Below are 16,482 nucleotides of genomic sequence, written 5' to 3' on the forward strand. Positions count from 1 at the left end.
GTTAGTCTAAAACCTCAGCTTGCCCTCCTGATCTTTGCATGAAGTCCTGGATTCTTCTGCTAATCATATAAGTGTTTTTAGAAAATTAAAAAATAGAAAGAAAAAAAAAAAAAAGGTAATTAACTGCTTGCAGTTCTGCCTCTCTTCAAAGAAAAGAATCAGGAAAATAAGTCTGATATCCTCTTACCTAATCTTCTGATCCTTTAAAACATGCACATAGATAGCTACCCTCTTAGAACAGGTTAACTGGGTATTTTTATTCATATTGGCCATTTTGTTCTCAAGGCCAGTTTTGCTACATCCTTTAATCTTATTTCCTGCCTATCAAAATTTTGTCTCTGTGTGTGTGTACGCAAGTATGCACGTGTATGTCTGTGTATGTGCATGTGTGTAGGGCGAGGTTAAGTGTAATTGGGACTGGAGCTAATATACAGTGTTGTTCTGTACCTCTGCAGGTCTGGGAGACACCAGGTAGTCTCTGCAGGCAGTTTAAAGTCAGTATCTTGCAACTGTATTTGTTACAGGCTTATATACAATAACCTTTATATCCTACACTAGAGGTATTCGTGAAGGATAGGAAGTAGATAGAATATGGTCTTGAATAATCTTGACATTGGAACTCTTTGGAGCACTTGAATAATCTTGACATTGGAGCACTTTTTCAAGATGAAGAATGGAGGAAGGTTTTGTGTTGTGAGGTTTTCTGTGTTTCTTTCTCTTAATTTTACAACAAGAATGCAACTTGTTTCAGAGCACAAGGTAAAAAAATAGAGCAAGGATTTATTAACTCATGAAAATCACTGAATGGTTAATTTTTGGCTGCCACAGAGAATTACTACATTCCACTGGACAGCATTTTGTCATGGTAATGGCTGTGACCATAAGTATTTATACTATTCATTTTGTTTTGGGTGCACTTAGTACAGTATTCTCTTTGTGTCAATAACATTTTTCAAGACTGACTTTTCTGGAAAAGCTTTATTTTACAAACATTAATTGGACAACAGTTAAAGTCTGAAGACCCGCATTTCCTGCTCGTTGAGGCATTCCAGTTGAAAGTCATTGGAGAGAGGAGAGAAAAGCATTGATACCTGTCTTTTTCTGGAATGGAATGGAAATACAAAATATTAAAGGAACAAAATTTTTATGCTGTGTTCTGTCACGATCCTCATTCAAGATTAGGAATCCAGTGAATGTGGTATTTATAGAGAAGCAGAATTACAGGTGGATATTTACTTCTTTTTATTAAATTTGAAATGCACATGTATATAATCAGGTGATTTATTAGGTGCGTACTTCATAATTTCGTTTTTATACTAGCAACTAAGATACCTTGTTAATGAGGTCAAAATCATGTATCAAACTCCATGTATACATCAAAAATATGGCAACAACAACAAAAGAAGCTCAGTCACCCCATTTATCTTTTAAGACTCTATTAAAAAACTCTTCTGTTCTGTCTTTCCTTATTACAGATGTAGAGGTAATCAAATAAAAAAACCCTCTAGTTTTGTTCTGCTTTTAATACACATGTGGAGATAATCATACGTTGCTGACAATAGTAGGAGTTCACTGACAATTGATAGTGGTAGGTTTGTGACTGATTAGTAGGCTTTAATAAATGGATTTAAGTTACTCATGGAATTCATTGGATAGATAAATTTTGGTTACTACAACGTATTAGCATTATGTCATCGGCATTACAGCTGATGATGCAGACACACAACTAGCACAAGCTATAATGGTAAATGTCAAAGTGTCCATGGTGTTTTGCTGTGTATTCAGTGCACTGAATAAGGTTTCCTGCAAGACAATCTTAATCTGTGTAGGTTGTTGCAGCTCAGCTGCATAACGCATAAGAATACCTAGTATTCTCATTAATTTCATATATCTGATTAAATCTGTAGCATGCTATAAACCTTTTGATGCCACTGCTTTAACTTTGTAAATATTACATAGCCACTGAAAGTTTCTGATGTGTGGATTTAGAGGGTTGAAACCCAATGGACATTCTGATAAGAAGAAAGGGTTTTGGTGGCTGCCTCTAAAGATCTAAGAACTGTTGTTATTTTTGTTGTTTTGGTTATTCATTTAATGGTTTAATTTGATTTCTTTTTTTCTGGTATTGTTTATAGAAACATACAACTCTTGAAAAAATAAGGAATTGATACAAGTGATTTCAAGAAAATAAGAAAACGAAGGCTGGAAGTCTGTTTGATTCCTTGTTCTATAGCTCCTTGTAGTAGAGATTAAGAGGATTAGAGGTTTATACTTTCAAAGTTATTGGAAACTGTACAGATATCTAATTTTCTAAGATCTGTCATGAAGATGCAGGTATTATTTATTAACTGTAGCAGTCAGACTTGGTGAATCTTACTCATTCTAACAAAAAGTGAGGAGACATACAGAATTTAAAGCAAAAGAGAAAACACAACCTTTCTTTTGGTGAACAATCCTATCACCACTACATGCAAAAACTAGACTGATATATCTAATTTTCAGACTGACCTATCTGAAGTTAGGAGGGATGAACAGGAACCCCTTGTGTGTTTTGGAGAGGTTGGATGTGAATCTGTTCATTTCTACAGCTCATATTAGGGTTTCATCAGATTGAGTGCTGAACTTCAAGCTGTCTCCAGTATCTTCATCCCTAAATTACAGGAATACTTGAGATCTGAATTTGAAACCAAAATTAAGGCAAAAGCAAATGCAGAACTTTCTTTGAATTGTGCAGTACAAGGCACTTTCCCTAAAAGTGAGATATGAAAAATCTTTTTTTTTTTTTTCCTTCTGCTGTAGCTGTAAAAAGTAACTCCTCAACTTCACTTTTCTCAGTAACTATATCATAGCACATCATAAGTAAGTAAAACAAACAAAAAATGTTCCATATGAGGGAAGCAAAGAGAAGACAGGTAACAAGTATAGTCATACAGCTCATTAAACTTTAGAAAGAAACGTAGCTATTATAATAGTGAGAACCTGCATAAGATAGGACTGAACTTCTTCCGTTGAGTGAAATAAAGAACAATTAAAAGAAATAATGACTAAATAATGTACTTCACTGAGAGATGCTGAGGATCATGCTGATATGATATGAATTTTTTGTGGAGTGTTCTAATAAATCTTTATAGTTGAGGAAATTACTTACTAGTTACTTTAATAGGTAACTTCTAGAGTTGGGGAAGTAGCTTGTTTCTAGTAACAGACTTAGCATAGAATAATATGATAAGCCAATATACATAGGAGGGGTGCTCCAGACCCTTGATCATCTTTGTGGCCCTCCTATGGACCTGCTCTAACAGCTCCACATGCTTCTTGTGCTGGGGCCTCCAGGCCTTGATGCAGTACTCCAGGTGGGGCCTCAGAAGAGCTGAGTAGAGGGAGGGGGACAATCACCTCCCTTGGACTGCTGGACTCTTTTAATGCAGCCCAGGATGCAGTTGGCCTTCTGGGCTGCAAGCATGCACTGCTGACTCATGTCGAGCTTTTCATCCACCAGAGCCTCCAAGTCCTTCTTTGCAGGGCTGGTCTCAATGGTCTCAATGAGTTTTCCTAGTCTGTATTCATATCTGGGATCGCCCTGACCTAGGTGCAGCACCTTGCACTTGGACATGTTGAACCTCATTAGGTTCACATGGGCCCACTTCTCAAGCCTATCCAGGTCCCTTTGGATGGCATCCTATCCTTCTGTCATATCAACCACACTCTCATCTTGGAGTCATCTGCAAATTGGCTGAGGGTGCACTCAATCCCACCATTTATGTCGCTGAGGAAAATATTAAACAGTACCAGTCCAAGGACAGACCCCTGAGGGACACCACTTGTCACCAGCCTCCACATGGGCGTAGAGCCATTGGCCACCAGATTTGGACAGATTGTGGAGAATTAACTTACCCACTTGGAACTTTTAATATTCATTTTCTGAATATTGATTGACTTCTTTGAGTCTGTTTATATAAAAGCAGCTAGAGTCATGCAAGAATATTTTTGACATATAGTTAAGGACCTCAGCAGTAATGAAAAAATGTGTTTGTCTTATGAAAAATGCATGTATTTCTCACACACTTTATAAATAAGAAAAACAACGCAAACTTTCTTAAATCTGATACACTCCATATTGTACACCCAATTACTTTTTTTTTTTTTTTTTTTTTTAATCTTTTCAATGTAATCACTTACATGTTGTTAACTGGCTCTGAATATTCCTGCTGATGATAATGTAAATTCATGAGTTGTAATCAACTCTAGAGTAATTTTGATCAGATCATTCTCAATGAATTTGTAGAAAGAAAAAACATAATTACAGTAATGAGCATTTTAATACATGGCCAGATTTATCTGTTGTGATAACTTTGTGACAACTTCTATGCCTGTGATGGTGTTAGACTGGACATTAATTTATTCCTTAATGATTAGCACTCTGGTCAATCTTCTGTGAATGTTCTTGAAGTACAAGTAGTTAGCAGTGTAGGTGTTTCTGTGATTAACATGGTAGCATTTTATTTGTTCTCTGTGTAGATTGAGGTATACATGTTATTTTATTGCTGGATAGGTGTAACCAGTTCAATAGCTGCCCTATCCTCAAACCTGGCAAGTGAACTTGTAAATTATTTGGGTAGATGTGCTATATGCTATGCATTTCGTCCTTACTCAGTGGCTAAGCCTTTGAAGGCTTAGCATCTGGTATATATCTGTTCTGTAGTACTCGTTATGTAACATCTGTTTATGAACTCGCTATGTATGTGTTTATTAATAGTTACATTGCTTATGCCATATGTTGCTTTGAGGTGGGCAGACTCAAGATACTTGTCTTGGAGTTGGAGATGACTAGTTGCAAGAAATGGCAAAGCCTTTGTGTATTCCCCTGAGCAAACTCAATGCAGCTGATACAGTAATGCACAAGATTTCCCTGCCATATGAGAAGTGTCCACATGACAGAGAAAGATCAGATCTAGAGCTTGTTAACTTTGGTATACAGTTTGGCTCTGTTACGCTTTACTTGGTGGTATTTCTTTCTGCTCATATCAATGCTTCAGGCAGGGAACATATTTTACTCTATAAAATGCCTCTCACTCTCTAACACTGTTGAGGATCAAGTCTGCTTTTCCTCATGTCACAAGTACTTGTGGAAGCTGAATAACTTAGATTCAGCAAAATCAAGAATACATCAGAAAGTGGAACACATATAAGGGACATAAATATATAGAAAATATATGTTTTGACAGATGAAGTTATTGTAGACAATCATAAAAGTACAGTCATTGTTTGCCTGCTTGTTTAACCAGGGAAGACTGGCAAGTCAGTGCCTAGCTTGCCAGTACACTGCTGACATTCATGCTGACTATGCTTTGTGTTTGATTAGAAGTGTTCAATTTATCCTACTTTTCCTCTTCATCATGTGGTAAGTGGTCTTTGAAATGGAAACTTTTCAAATAACGTATTTCAATGCAAATCCTTAGACCTATGATACAGTTTGTTTGTTTGTTTGTTTGTTTGTTTTTAATTATTATTAGTATAAAATTTTACATCAGAGATATTCACTCTTCCTTATGTCTGCCTTTAATCAGTCATCACTATTCTTCAATACTTACATATTTCACCTATTTTTCCAAAGTCTAAGCCTGTAGGCTTGTAGTACAGTTTTGTCACTGCTAGTAACAGGCCACAGGCTTTGTATGAAGTTTGGAAGGCCTCAGGACTGAGGCTTGTCAGGCTTGTTTTATCTAAACATTTTTTGACATTTCTGGAGCTTTGTTTTGCATGATCTGGTTTTAACAGCAGATTTTCTTTTGGTGATGACTACTTTGCTTCACTTATTTCTGTATAATACAGCCATAGATTTGTGTAGGTAACAGTAACAAGCAGTTACGTTTTGTAGAGTGAGATATTCAGTACTCTAAAATAATGATGTATTATAATAAAGTAATGCTGGCCTGTTATGATAGCACTGAGAAGTGGAAATACAGGAGGCAAAACAGAGGTGTACAGGCATGGCATGCCAAGAGATGGGGCACAGACTAGGCACTGTTAACTCAGAAACAAGCTGTTAGATTTTGAGCTGAACAAAAATGCTTTCAGAAGAAACAAAAAGAACAAAGAAATAATATGTAACGTGGAAAGCAGTATACATAGTATGATCAGATGTAATGTGGAGTTGTAAACTTGTGTATCGCAGAATTGTGGAACAGTTGAGGTGGTAAGGCAGCTCTGGAGATCATCCAGTCCAATGCCCATGCTCAAACACAGTCATTTAGAGTGGCTTGCCTGTAAGGGTTTGTTGTGTCTCCAGGAATGAAGACTTCGCAGCCTCTCAGAGCAACCTGTAACAGTGTTTGACCACCTTACAGTAAAAAATCTTTTTCTTAACTTTAAATGTTATTTCTTGTATTTCAATTTGTAGCCATTGACTTTTTTCCTGTCATGGGATACCTGTGAAAAGAGCTTTCCCCCTTCAGGTGCACATTTATACACATTGATGACATCAGCCTTCTCTTCTCCATGCTGAACAATCCTAGCTCTCCCAGCCTCTTCTTACAACATACTCCAATCCCTTCATCATCTTTGTGGCACTTTACTAGATTTTCTTCAGTATGTCCCTGCCTCTCTTGTCCTGGGGAGCCCAGGCCTGGACCCAGCACTCCAGATGTGTCTCACAAGGGCCAAGTAGAAGGGATGGATCAGCTCCTTTATCTCCTGGCAATGGCTATCCTAAGGTAGCCCGGGATGCTCTTGACCTTCTTAAAAGAGGAATGAACAAGGCGTAAAAGAATGTTAGTAAATTTGTACAAATGATCCCAAGTGGATCATCCATCAACATAAACATCATATTCTTTCCAGTGAAGAACTCCACATGCTGGAAATTCCCCATCTTTGCTCTCCCCAAATACTAGATTGAAACCACTGACCTCAGCACCCAGAGGAGCAGGGGAGGGTGTGCATAACGCCACAAGAAGGGACAGAAACTAGGAAGTGGGTTTATTTTGAAAGTAATATTAAGTGTTTTTTGTTTGTTTGTTTTTTGTTTGTTTGTTTGTTTTCCTGTATATAAGTATTCTTTTTCTAGGTTAGATCTGGACTAATAATTATTCTTGAACTGCTAAGATTTCAACTGTACCAATGATAATTTCTTAGTTTAAATATTATATATAGATTATATGTAGAGATTATATATAAATATTAAATATAGAGACCATTCCCTCTTTTCCTATAAATAAGATTTTGATCTTAAAAATACTGCAAGAAATATTAATGGTATGGTTATAATTTTTCCCCTCAAATTCATATTCTGGAAGGAGATTTTGTTTTTCTTCCTATAGAGAAAGCTGTACAGTTTGGAATTTTGACCAAAATTCCACATCAGAGAAAACTAAGGAAATCCTGAAAAGTGAAATATGAGGCCCAGTGTTTTTGTAGGGTTAGGCTGGCTGCAGGACTAATGGATGTCAACTAGACTTCTTTTTATTCAGTTAGGACAACTCATAAGCTCCACTTTCTTCAGCCAGCATTTTGCCTTGGAAAATTTTGAGGATGGATACAAATGGAAAAGAATTGTGAGGAATGTTTTAACAATTCGTGTCCATAAAGAACAATTCTGTTTGAATCCTGTCTGCCTCTGGGCCCTTCACTGGCAATTTAATTCTTGAACCACAGATGCAGTGTGTCCCAGTCTCCCCCTCATTCTAGTCAATTTATCACTTCTTAAATTTATGAACCTGTTTGCTTTTGTTATTCCGGACTTCTATTTCTAACACTGCTATAGATGTGTCTGTGAATGGCTGGGGAAGAATGTTTTAATTACTCGTGTGTCTGGGAGTTTCAGAACAACTGATAACAACTAGTGACTGTTATGGGATACTATGCGGATCTTTGGTATCTGGTTAGGGGGGGCCGAGAGATAAAGAGGAAGGAGAAAGAAGCTGAAGGACAGCTGGGAGACAAGACTTGAAGAAGATGTTCCATAAACTTGGTATGGTGCCCAGTAAGTACAAAGGTGGAGAGGAAGACTACGAGCCTTCAGCATGAAAGACCCCTAGAGACCCCCAGAAGAGACCCCAGAGGAGACTGCGCATGCTCCAGTAGGAGGGACTGCACCCCGGAAGCTAATTTTAATAATCTATTTTTTTTAGAAGTAGTAATGAATATGTATTAGTCTAGGAGCATAAAAATCAGCTGCTTGATGTAACTGGCGTGCGTCCTGGTGGAGCGGAGACTCCTGGTGCACCCAGCGCTGTTTGCTTACCTCTATTCCTTTACATTCTTTCAATAAATCCTATTTTTTTATTTAATCCTAATTTGAATCCTGAGCCATTTATAACAGAATTAATTTTGGAATTAATTTTTTCAAAATGTTGTAAGAGGTACAGGCATCTCACTGTTTAGTTGATAGTGCCTGATTTGAGTCTAGGCTATTACACAAGTAGCACTGGGCTGCAGAGGTCTCACTTGAAGTTGGAGTCCCAGTGTGTTAGCTGCCGTACATAGCATCGGTGCATAGCATACTGATGTACTGGGTTTACATGGCAAGGTTTTGGGAGTAGGGGGCTGCAGAGCTCTCTGCTCTCTGAGAAGAATTCAGAAGCTGCCCCATGTTATATAAGGGCCAGTTTCGGCCAGCTACAAAAGGGACCCACTGCTGGCCAGAGACAAGCCAGTAAACAATACTGGTTGGGCTTCTGGGAGAGCAGATTTAAGAAAGGGGATAAAAACAAAATAAAAACAAAACAAACAAAAGAACAAACAAAAGAACAAAAAACTGCTGTGCAACAGCAGCTAGGAGAGCTAGGAGTGAGAACTAACTCTGCAGCCCCCAAGGTCAGTGCAGCAGGAGAGCAGGAGGTGCTCCAGGCACACAGCAGAAGTTCCCGTGCAGCCTGTGCAGAGGCCCCTGGTGGAGCAGGCTGTCCCCCTGCAGCCCATGGGTCTCACATGGAGCAGATCTCCACGCTGCAGCCCATGGAGGAGCCCCCAGTGGAGCAGGTGGATGTGGCCTGGAGGAGGCTGCGGCCCATGGAGAGCCCCTGCAGGAGCAGGCCCTGGGCCGGAGCTGTGGCCCGTGGAGAGGAGCCCACGCAGGAGCAGGGGGTCTGGGGGGAGCTGCCACCCGTGGGGGACCCATGCTGAAGCAGTTTGCTCCTGACGGATGGACCCTGTGGTATGGACCCATGTTGAAGCAGTTCTTGAAGAGCTGCTGCCTGTGCGCAGCCCCCGCAGGCTCAGTTCAGGAAGGATGGCATCCCATGGGAAAGACCCCACGTGGAGCAGGGGCAGAGAGGGACCATGAAGGAGTGGTGGAGACAGAGCATTCAGGACTGACCGAAGACCCCATTCCCCATTCCTCTGCACTGCTTGGGGGAAGGAGGTAGAAGCGAGTGGGTAAGGGGAAGGTGTTTTTACTTTTATTATTTTGTTTGTTTTGTTTCTCACTGCTCTAGCTTGTTAGCAATAAGTAATAAATTACACCAGTCTTCCTTATGCTGAGTCTGTTTTTCCCAAAATGGTAATTGTTGAGTGATCTTTCTTATCTCAACCCTTGAACCCGTTCCATCATATTTTCCCCCCATTTCGCTTTGAGGAGGGGGAGTGAGAGAGCAGTTGTGGTAGAGCTCAGCTGCCCAGCTGAGTAAAACCACCACAACTGAATGATACATCATGCACCAAGATAGGTTTTGAATAAGACGCAGTCAAGTCTTGTTGAAACAGTGACATGCTAAGTGACCTATTTCCATGTGGCAATAGCACTGTAACAGATTCCATTACATGCTGTTGCATATTGTTCAGCCTGGAGAAGAGGAGGCTCAGGGGCGACCTTATCGCTCTTTATAGGTACCTCAAGGGAGGCTGTAGCGAGGTGGGGGTTGGCCTGTTCTCCCACGTGCCTGGTGACAGGACGAGGGGGAATGGGCTTAAGTTGAGCCAGGGGAGTTTTAGGTTAGATGTTAGGAAGAACTTCTTCACTGAAAGGGTTGTGAGGCACTGGAACAGGCTGCCCAGGGAAGTGGTGGAGTCACCATCCCTGGAGGTCTTTAAAAGATGTTTAGATGTAGAGCTTAGGGAAATGGTTTAGTGGGGACTGTTAGCGTTAGGTTAGAGGTTGGACTCGATGACCTTGAGGTCTCTTCCAACCTAGAAAATTCTGTGATTCTGTGATTCTGTGATATTTACCGTATGTATAGCCATCTTTCATCTATTTGCTGCTTTGAAATCAAAGCAGGAGAAATAAACAACGAACCAAAAAAAAAAAAAAAAAAAAAAACACAATGATTTTCCATATTTGTTAAAAATAAATACTGTGTCCCTTCATGAAACTTTTTGACATGAAGTATTTTGTCTTGCAGCAATGGTAAATAACGCTTATGAACTAAATGGCTCTGAGGCACTCCATCACTGTTCTGATGAAGATCTTTGCGGAGGGAAAAAAAGCATCATAATGCTGCTGCAAGGACATCCCACATACTTAATATTGCGTGATATTATTTAAAAAAATAATAATACCTAAAAATCAAAATGAATAATGAAAAAAATGAAATTAATATCTACCTAAATATGAAAAAACATCTTTTATTATTTATTTATTATTATGTATCATCATGCAGCCCAAGGTCTGAGAAACTCTTGCTGTTGGCCAATAAAAACCTGGCCAATTATGAATTTCTGTATTCTCAGTTGTCAAAGTACATTACATGTGTGCATTAATTCTATATATTTCTTTAAAAGTATAAAAAAAATCCCTGCCTGCTTCAGTGTATGTTATATTAATTTGCTTCATTTAATATCTTGTGTGTCTTGAATGATTTTTTTACATGGCTATGTACAGTCTACTATATACTATATTTAATGTTGTAGAATGTGTTGTAGATATTATGTTTCTAATGTTAGTGTTGTTACCTTTAAAAAATAGTGTGGTTTTTTTTGTTTGTTTTTTTCTGAATCTTAAAGAGAAATTCAGGAAGTTTTATGGATCTCACAAATAAACATAATTATTACTCTATAATACTGATAAGGATTATTGCCTCAAAAACACTATCAGGCACTGTCAGTAGTTTTAATTCACAACTAGATTTAATTGGTAATCATTCATATATCACCTCTACAAATAATAATCATAATAATAAAGAACATTCAAATGATTGTTGAATCTTGAATGAATACTACAAGTAGTAAACACGAGTAGTTCTACTCTTATGATATAATCTGCAACACTTATGTATACCTTGGTTAAAACTTCACAAATATTACACTTTAAAGGCAGTATTAAACAGTTTACCAGTTTAGAAGAAGGTCAAATAGTGTGGATATTCTGAAGTTATAATCAACCTCAAACATACTACAAAAGACTGACTTTTCATTAAGAGTTTACTGTAGTGGTACATGACAAAATATTGAAGTATTTTACCACATATGTGTAAATGTGCTTAGTTAAAACTAGAAAATGGAAATATTAAGAATATCAATTTTCGTTTCATATGGAATATATCATTTTTATGTTCACTTTGTTCCTCTAACAAGGAAAGTGAACTTTGTGTGGTTTTAGTTCTTTTGATTTTTACGTACTGATAATGGGCATAGACTGATGTTTATTGCATTCTTTTTCCTCCTTCAAAATTTTATGTTTTGTCTAGGTAAGGGCCCATGCATAATGAATTACAGCAAATTACAAGTAAATAAGATATGACAGCAGTCCACCTGCTCAGTTTATGCATAGGTAACACAAAATTGATAGCCTCAATATGCTTCTCTCGTAAACATGAGAGAAGCCTATGACTTGTTCAAGGTCATAGTCCTGTTTTGTGTGTGTGTGTATGTATGTGTGTGACTGATTTTGTACATGTTTGAAAATTCACATTTTTCCACCCATAAAATTTTAATTCATAGGTAAAACACAGCATTATAAAGATAACTACAGAAGTACTATCCAAGAATTGACACAACACAGTGTTTATATTCTTTGTCAGAAAGATAGCTTCCTGGAAGGTTACATCCATTCTTGCTGTCCAGAAAGTAATACAATATCCACTAACTGGTACAAAGGGTTTGACTGTGGAATTACAGTATAACTAATTGCAGTCTCAATAATTTAAATTTCTGTAAAATGGCACATCCTCAAAATACCACATAAACAATAGCTCAGATAATTCACTTACTCTTTTCAGCTTTTTAGTTATTCTAATTTCTAAGTGAATTATTTGAAATAGTACAGTTTTAGTAAATGATTTCTCAACTTATTGTTAAATATTCATTTACAAGAGTAGGATTTTTTATTATGATTTCCTCAAATTCTTTATAAATGAGAAATATAAAACTAAAGGTTTTACCTTTTAGTGTAATTTACATAGCAAGTAAAATTGCTGATTTGATACAGAACAACATAAGTATGAAGTTTGCATCTACTTCCTTAACTGGAAATCCAGATGTGGACTCCTATCATGCTTAGACCTAGCTAGATTTTAGAGTTACGGATTCTGCGTCTGTTTTAATGTCCCTTTATGCTATTGGAGCAGTGCAATCAGAAACAGCTTCCAAGTATAGGCATAAGGACAAAGTCTGGCAGTTTCAACAATCTCCTAAACACTTTTTTTATCACTAATAGTGCAGAGTTAACGATTTATTTTAGGCATCAGGGTATATCTACTTGCCATCTTTTCATTGCATTGGTCATGTTTACTGTTTGAGTTACTGGACATACTTTTAGAAAGATAGTAAAAATGAGTGGGAGCCTTGACATGACAGAATCGAGTTCCAAATGTATTCAATCTCCTGATTTACTATGACTCTTTTTGTTATGGTATTTCATAGGTTTGTTTCAGTGTTACTTTAAAACTTCTAGATTATCTGAAGTAAATGTGTTTATAGAAATTAAACTCACATATATGAATTTTATTTAATATATGTAAAAATAGCTTTTTATAGATACCACAACTATAGAATTGTGTGTAATGTATCTCATGATTGTTATTTATGATCTGTTGAAAAATTTTCCTTTCAGTGTGCTGGGATTATGAGATGGAGGTGGACACTAATATTAAATGTGTATAGTATTTACTTAATTTGCAGCCTTTAAGAATAAGTAACACCTGAAGTTAACATCTAAGGTTAGCATCTAAAGATTAATAAACTGATTTAAGTACTGCAGCAGTGAGTATTTCAGCATCTAATTTGTAATCACCTGCTGGAATAACTCTAATCAACAGCTGTTTGCAGATCCACTCCCATTACTCTACACTACTTTCTAATATAGACAGAACCATAGACTCAAGCATTTAGTAATTAAAAATAATTCATTAGCTTTTCACCTTTTAAAGTTATTTAGACTGATTTTAGATATCTCTCTACATTTTTCTACACGAACATAGTTTTCATTTTTACCTCATGGCTTTGTCTTGTTTTTAAGGATGGGCACCAAAAGACAATAGGGGTTTTTAGTGAGAGATTTAGTGATCCTTCCAATTTGCTTTTTAATTTTATTTAAATAGATGATCTGCAAAAGGGAAAAAAACAGTCTTAGGAAATAACTGGCAAATAGTTTACCCTGCCAGGGAGCAATTGAAACCTGAATATCTTCGCAGACCATAATACTTACAATTTCTCACATCCTGACTGGGCAAAATGAGAGCAAAGTAGGCTAAATCCTAGTTGTTATGCCATACTACTATTGTACAATAAGGTTTGAAATGCTCTACTGGTTAGTTAAATTTAGAGTTAAATTTAGTGGGGCTTTTTTTTTTTTTTTTTTTTTTTTTTTTTAGTGAGAGTTTTGCTCTTCCACTATTAAGGTTGAAATGGGGAAATTAAGGCCTGTCACTTAATCTCATTTTATGCTAATGCTTTCTTGTCTTCCTTCTTCTCATTTATGGAAAGTTTGAGATAAGAGCAGAATGACATCTAATTTAGTTTTCTCAGTTTTCACAAATGGAAAACAAAGTTCATTGCTCTTACCACCTGGTAAATCTAATTAAAATTCTTACATGAAAGAAACTACTATTAAGATAAAGTAACTGTTTGATTTTGTTTCTCTGTATTTTCAGTGATGCAGATTAAGAAGAGGTGTAAAGCAGTGTTATGCCACTTTGCAACACTGTTTTAAGTCTGTGTGCATTGATCTGATTCTCTAAGATAGCATAAAACACCCTTAGGTAGTATTAAGTAATTTAAGTGCAAATGCCATTGGATTCCTTGCCTTATCATAAGTACATCCTCTTAAGCTCCCCCCAGCAATATAGAACTTGTGATTCATCAGTGAAAGCTGGCTGTGATAACATGTTTTGTTTGCGTGTGAAGGCCTGAAACTAAAGAGAGTAGATAGGAAAGTAAAAACCAATCCTCCCTTTAATGGACCTCTCTTTGAGCTTTATGAAGAGGTGTTCCGTGTCAGGTGATGTTTTGTAAACCTCACCATTTATGTGTATTCCAAAGAGTATAAACAGTGGAAAAAACAACATTCATTGTTTAGCAAAGAAAATGTACAAGTAGGTGTAAAGAGAAATGATATGGCATATTAAATTTAATGCCACTGGTTATATGCTTTAAAGATTATTTAAAATTGCAGGTGCTGTGATTTGAGCTACATAATACAATAACTAACCCCTACTTGACTGTGAAATGGAGATAGTAATAAGTTTAAAGAAAGAGAAATTAAATTATTGTTGGTAATTAGTCTGTTTAAAACAACCTACATTTCTTTTTTTTTGTTTCTTTTTCATAAAAATAATTGCAATTTAGGAAAGTTTTTTAAAAGATATTTATTGCTGTGGACTGGAGTATTAAAGTTTAAATATTTACTGCATTTTGGCTTTAGAGTAGATTCTAAAGGAAGCCACATGTATTGGATGTTTAAAACTAGATGAGAGAAGAACAAAGGCTACGTCTGTAATTTTAAACTATCTACTAATGACACCAAAATGCATACGTACAATAGAATCTTGCTCTTTTTTAAGTGCAATTTTAAAACAATTGTTTCCATAGGGCATTCTTCCTTGTTCACAGCTAGGAGTAATGCAGAATGACAAATATTAACTAGGTGATGCTGTATTCTTCACATTCATTCCTCTCACTCCCAGCAGTTGTGCTGATCGTAGGGTAGCAGGATATTTTTTTGTGACAAAATAATAATAATAATGATAACAATGTCGTCTTTAAATAGCATAGTGAAAGCATAGTGCTGGTGTCGTTAAGTGTATATCAATAATTAGCATATTCAGTGGTATTTTGACCTTGAGGGGGTGTTTGGTATTTTCTATAAATAGATTCATAACAGATTTTATCCTTTCAATTAAAGACAATTTACAGTGCCAAAATACCTTCCTTAAAAGAAGTACTAATTTGTCTTCTACATGGCAAGAAAACGGGCACTTTGGAAAAGCCTCAGTTTTGAAGCATTGCATGCCCTTCTTTAGCTGGCACATTTGTACATACGGTTAGTAATAGAGATTTTCAGAGTTCCGACCAATAAAGAATGACTTTTTTTTTCACTATAGACAGGTTCACATAGTCACTGTTAGGAATAAAGGTTATAATTGAAACACCACATGTCTTTCTGCTACACTAGTGGCTAGTCACCTACAGCATCTCTGACACAGTTTGTGTCAAGTTAATTTAGCAATATGATAATACTGCATTCTGTGTCATTTAGTGGATTCTCTAAACCTAGTTGCTTCATTTTGTATTCATTTATTTTATTTAAAAACATCTTCAATAATGTTAAAAGACCTGTAAAATTTTAAACGGTAATTTCAGTGGATCAGCCACTCTTATTTAATTTTTAATGGCAATTCTAATGGGGTGATCTCACTACAAGTGTCTATTAGGAATTTAAGATCTAGTTCTTTCTGATGTTTATATACATGCCTTCTACTGAAAATTCCTTCTTCCAGTGGAAGCTAGAGACCTACGAACTTCTGCTGTTATCATCCAAGACCTCAGTTAATGTTGTGTATCCATAGTTAGAGTGTGATGAATGCCTGTTGCAATGGAACACCTGTTTGATATGTGTTGATCTTTAGTAGCATTTTCTCCTTCTGCTACCTCTTTATGAATTGGCTGAATGTACTGTAGAATTACCTGGCTAAATGACCATGTTACACTCAAAATCTTGTTACAGACAAGAAGGAAATATACTTTTTATATAAAAGTGAGAAGGAATTGTTAGTACACTTGAAATCTTTAAGAGTCTAATCTAAGAATCCTAATAATTACAGAAAAAGAAAACAAACAAACAAACAAAAAGAACACTCCCTTAATGAAAAAATCAGAATAATTTGGTTAAAATTGCTATACACACACTACCTAGTTTCCATTGCCTTTTCTCATGTTATACACACAATCTGAGTGTGGCTATGTAATATTGTATCTCTCAGGACAGGCCAAACTGTCTTGGTTTTTGTATATTTGCTCCCTGTTTGACTAATGAGATGAGGGTGGGCTCTAGGCTTTCTTGTGCAGCCTAAGGGCATTTACTCAGTTTCAGTGGTGGAGAGACACGACCTATTC

Source organism: Aythya marila (genome assembly GCF_965140915.1).
Source record: "Aythya marila genome assembly, chromosome: 3".
NCBI lineage: Eukaryota > Metazoa > Chordata > Aves > Anseriformes > Anatidae > Aythya > Aythya marila.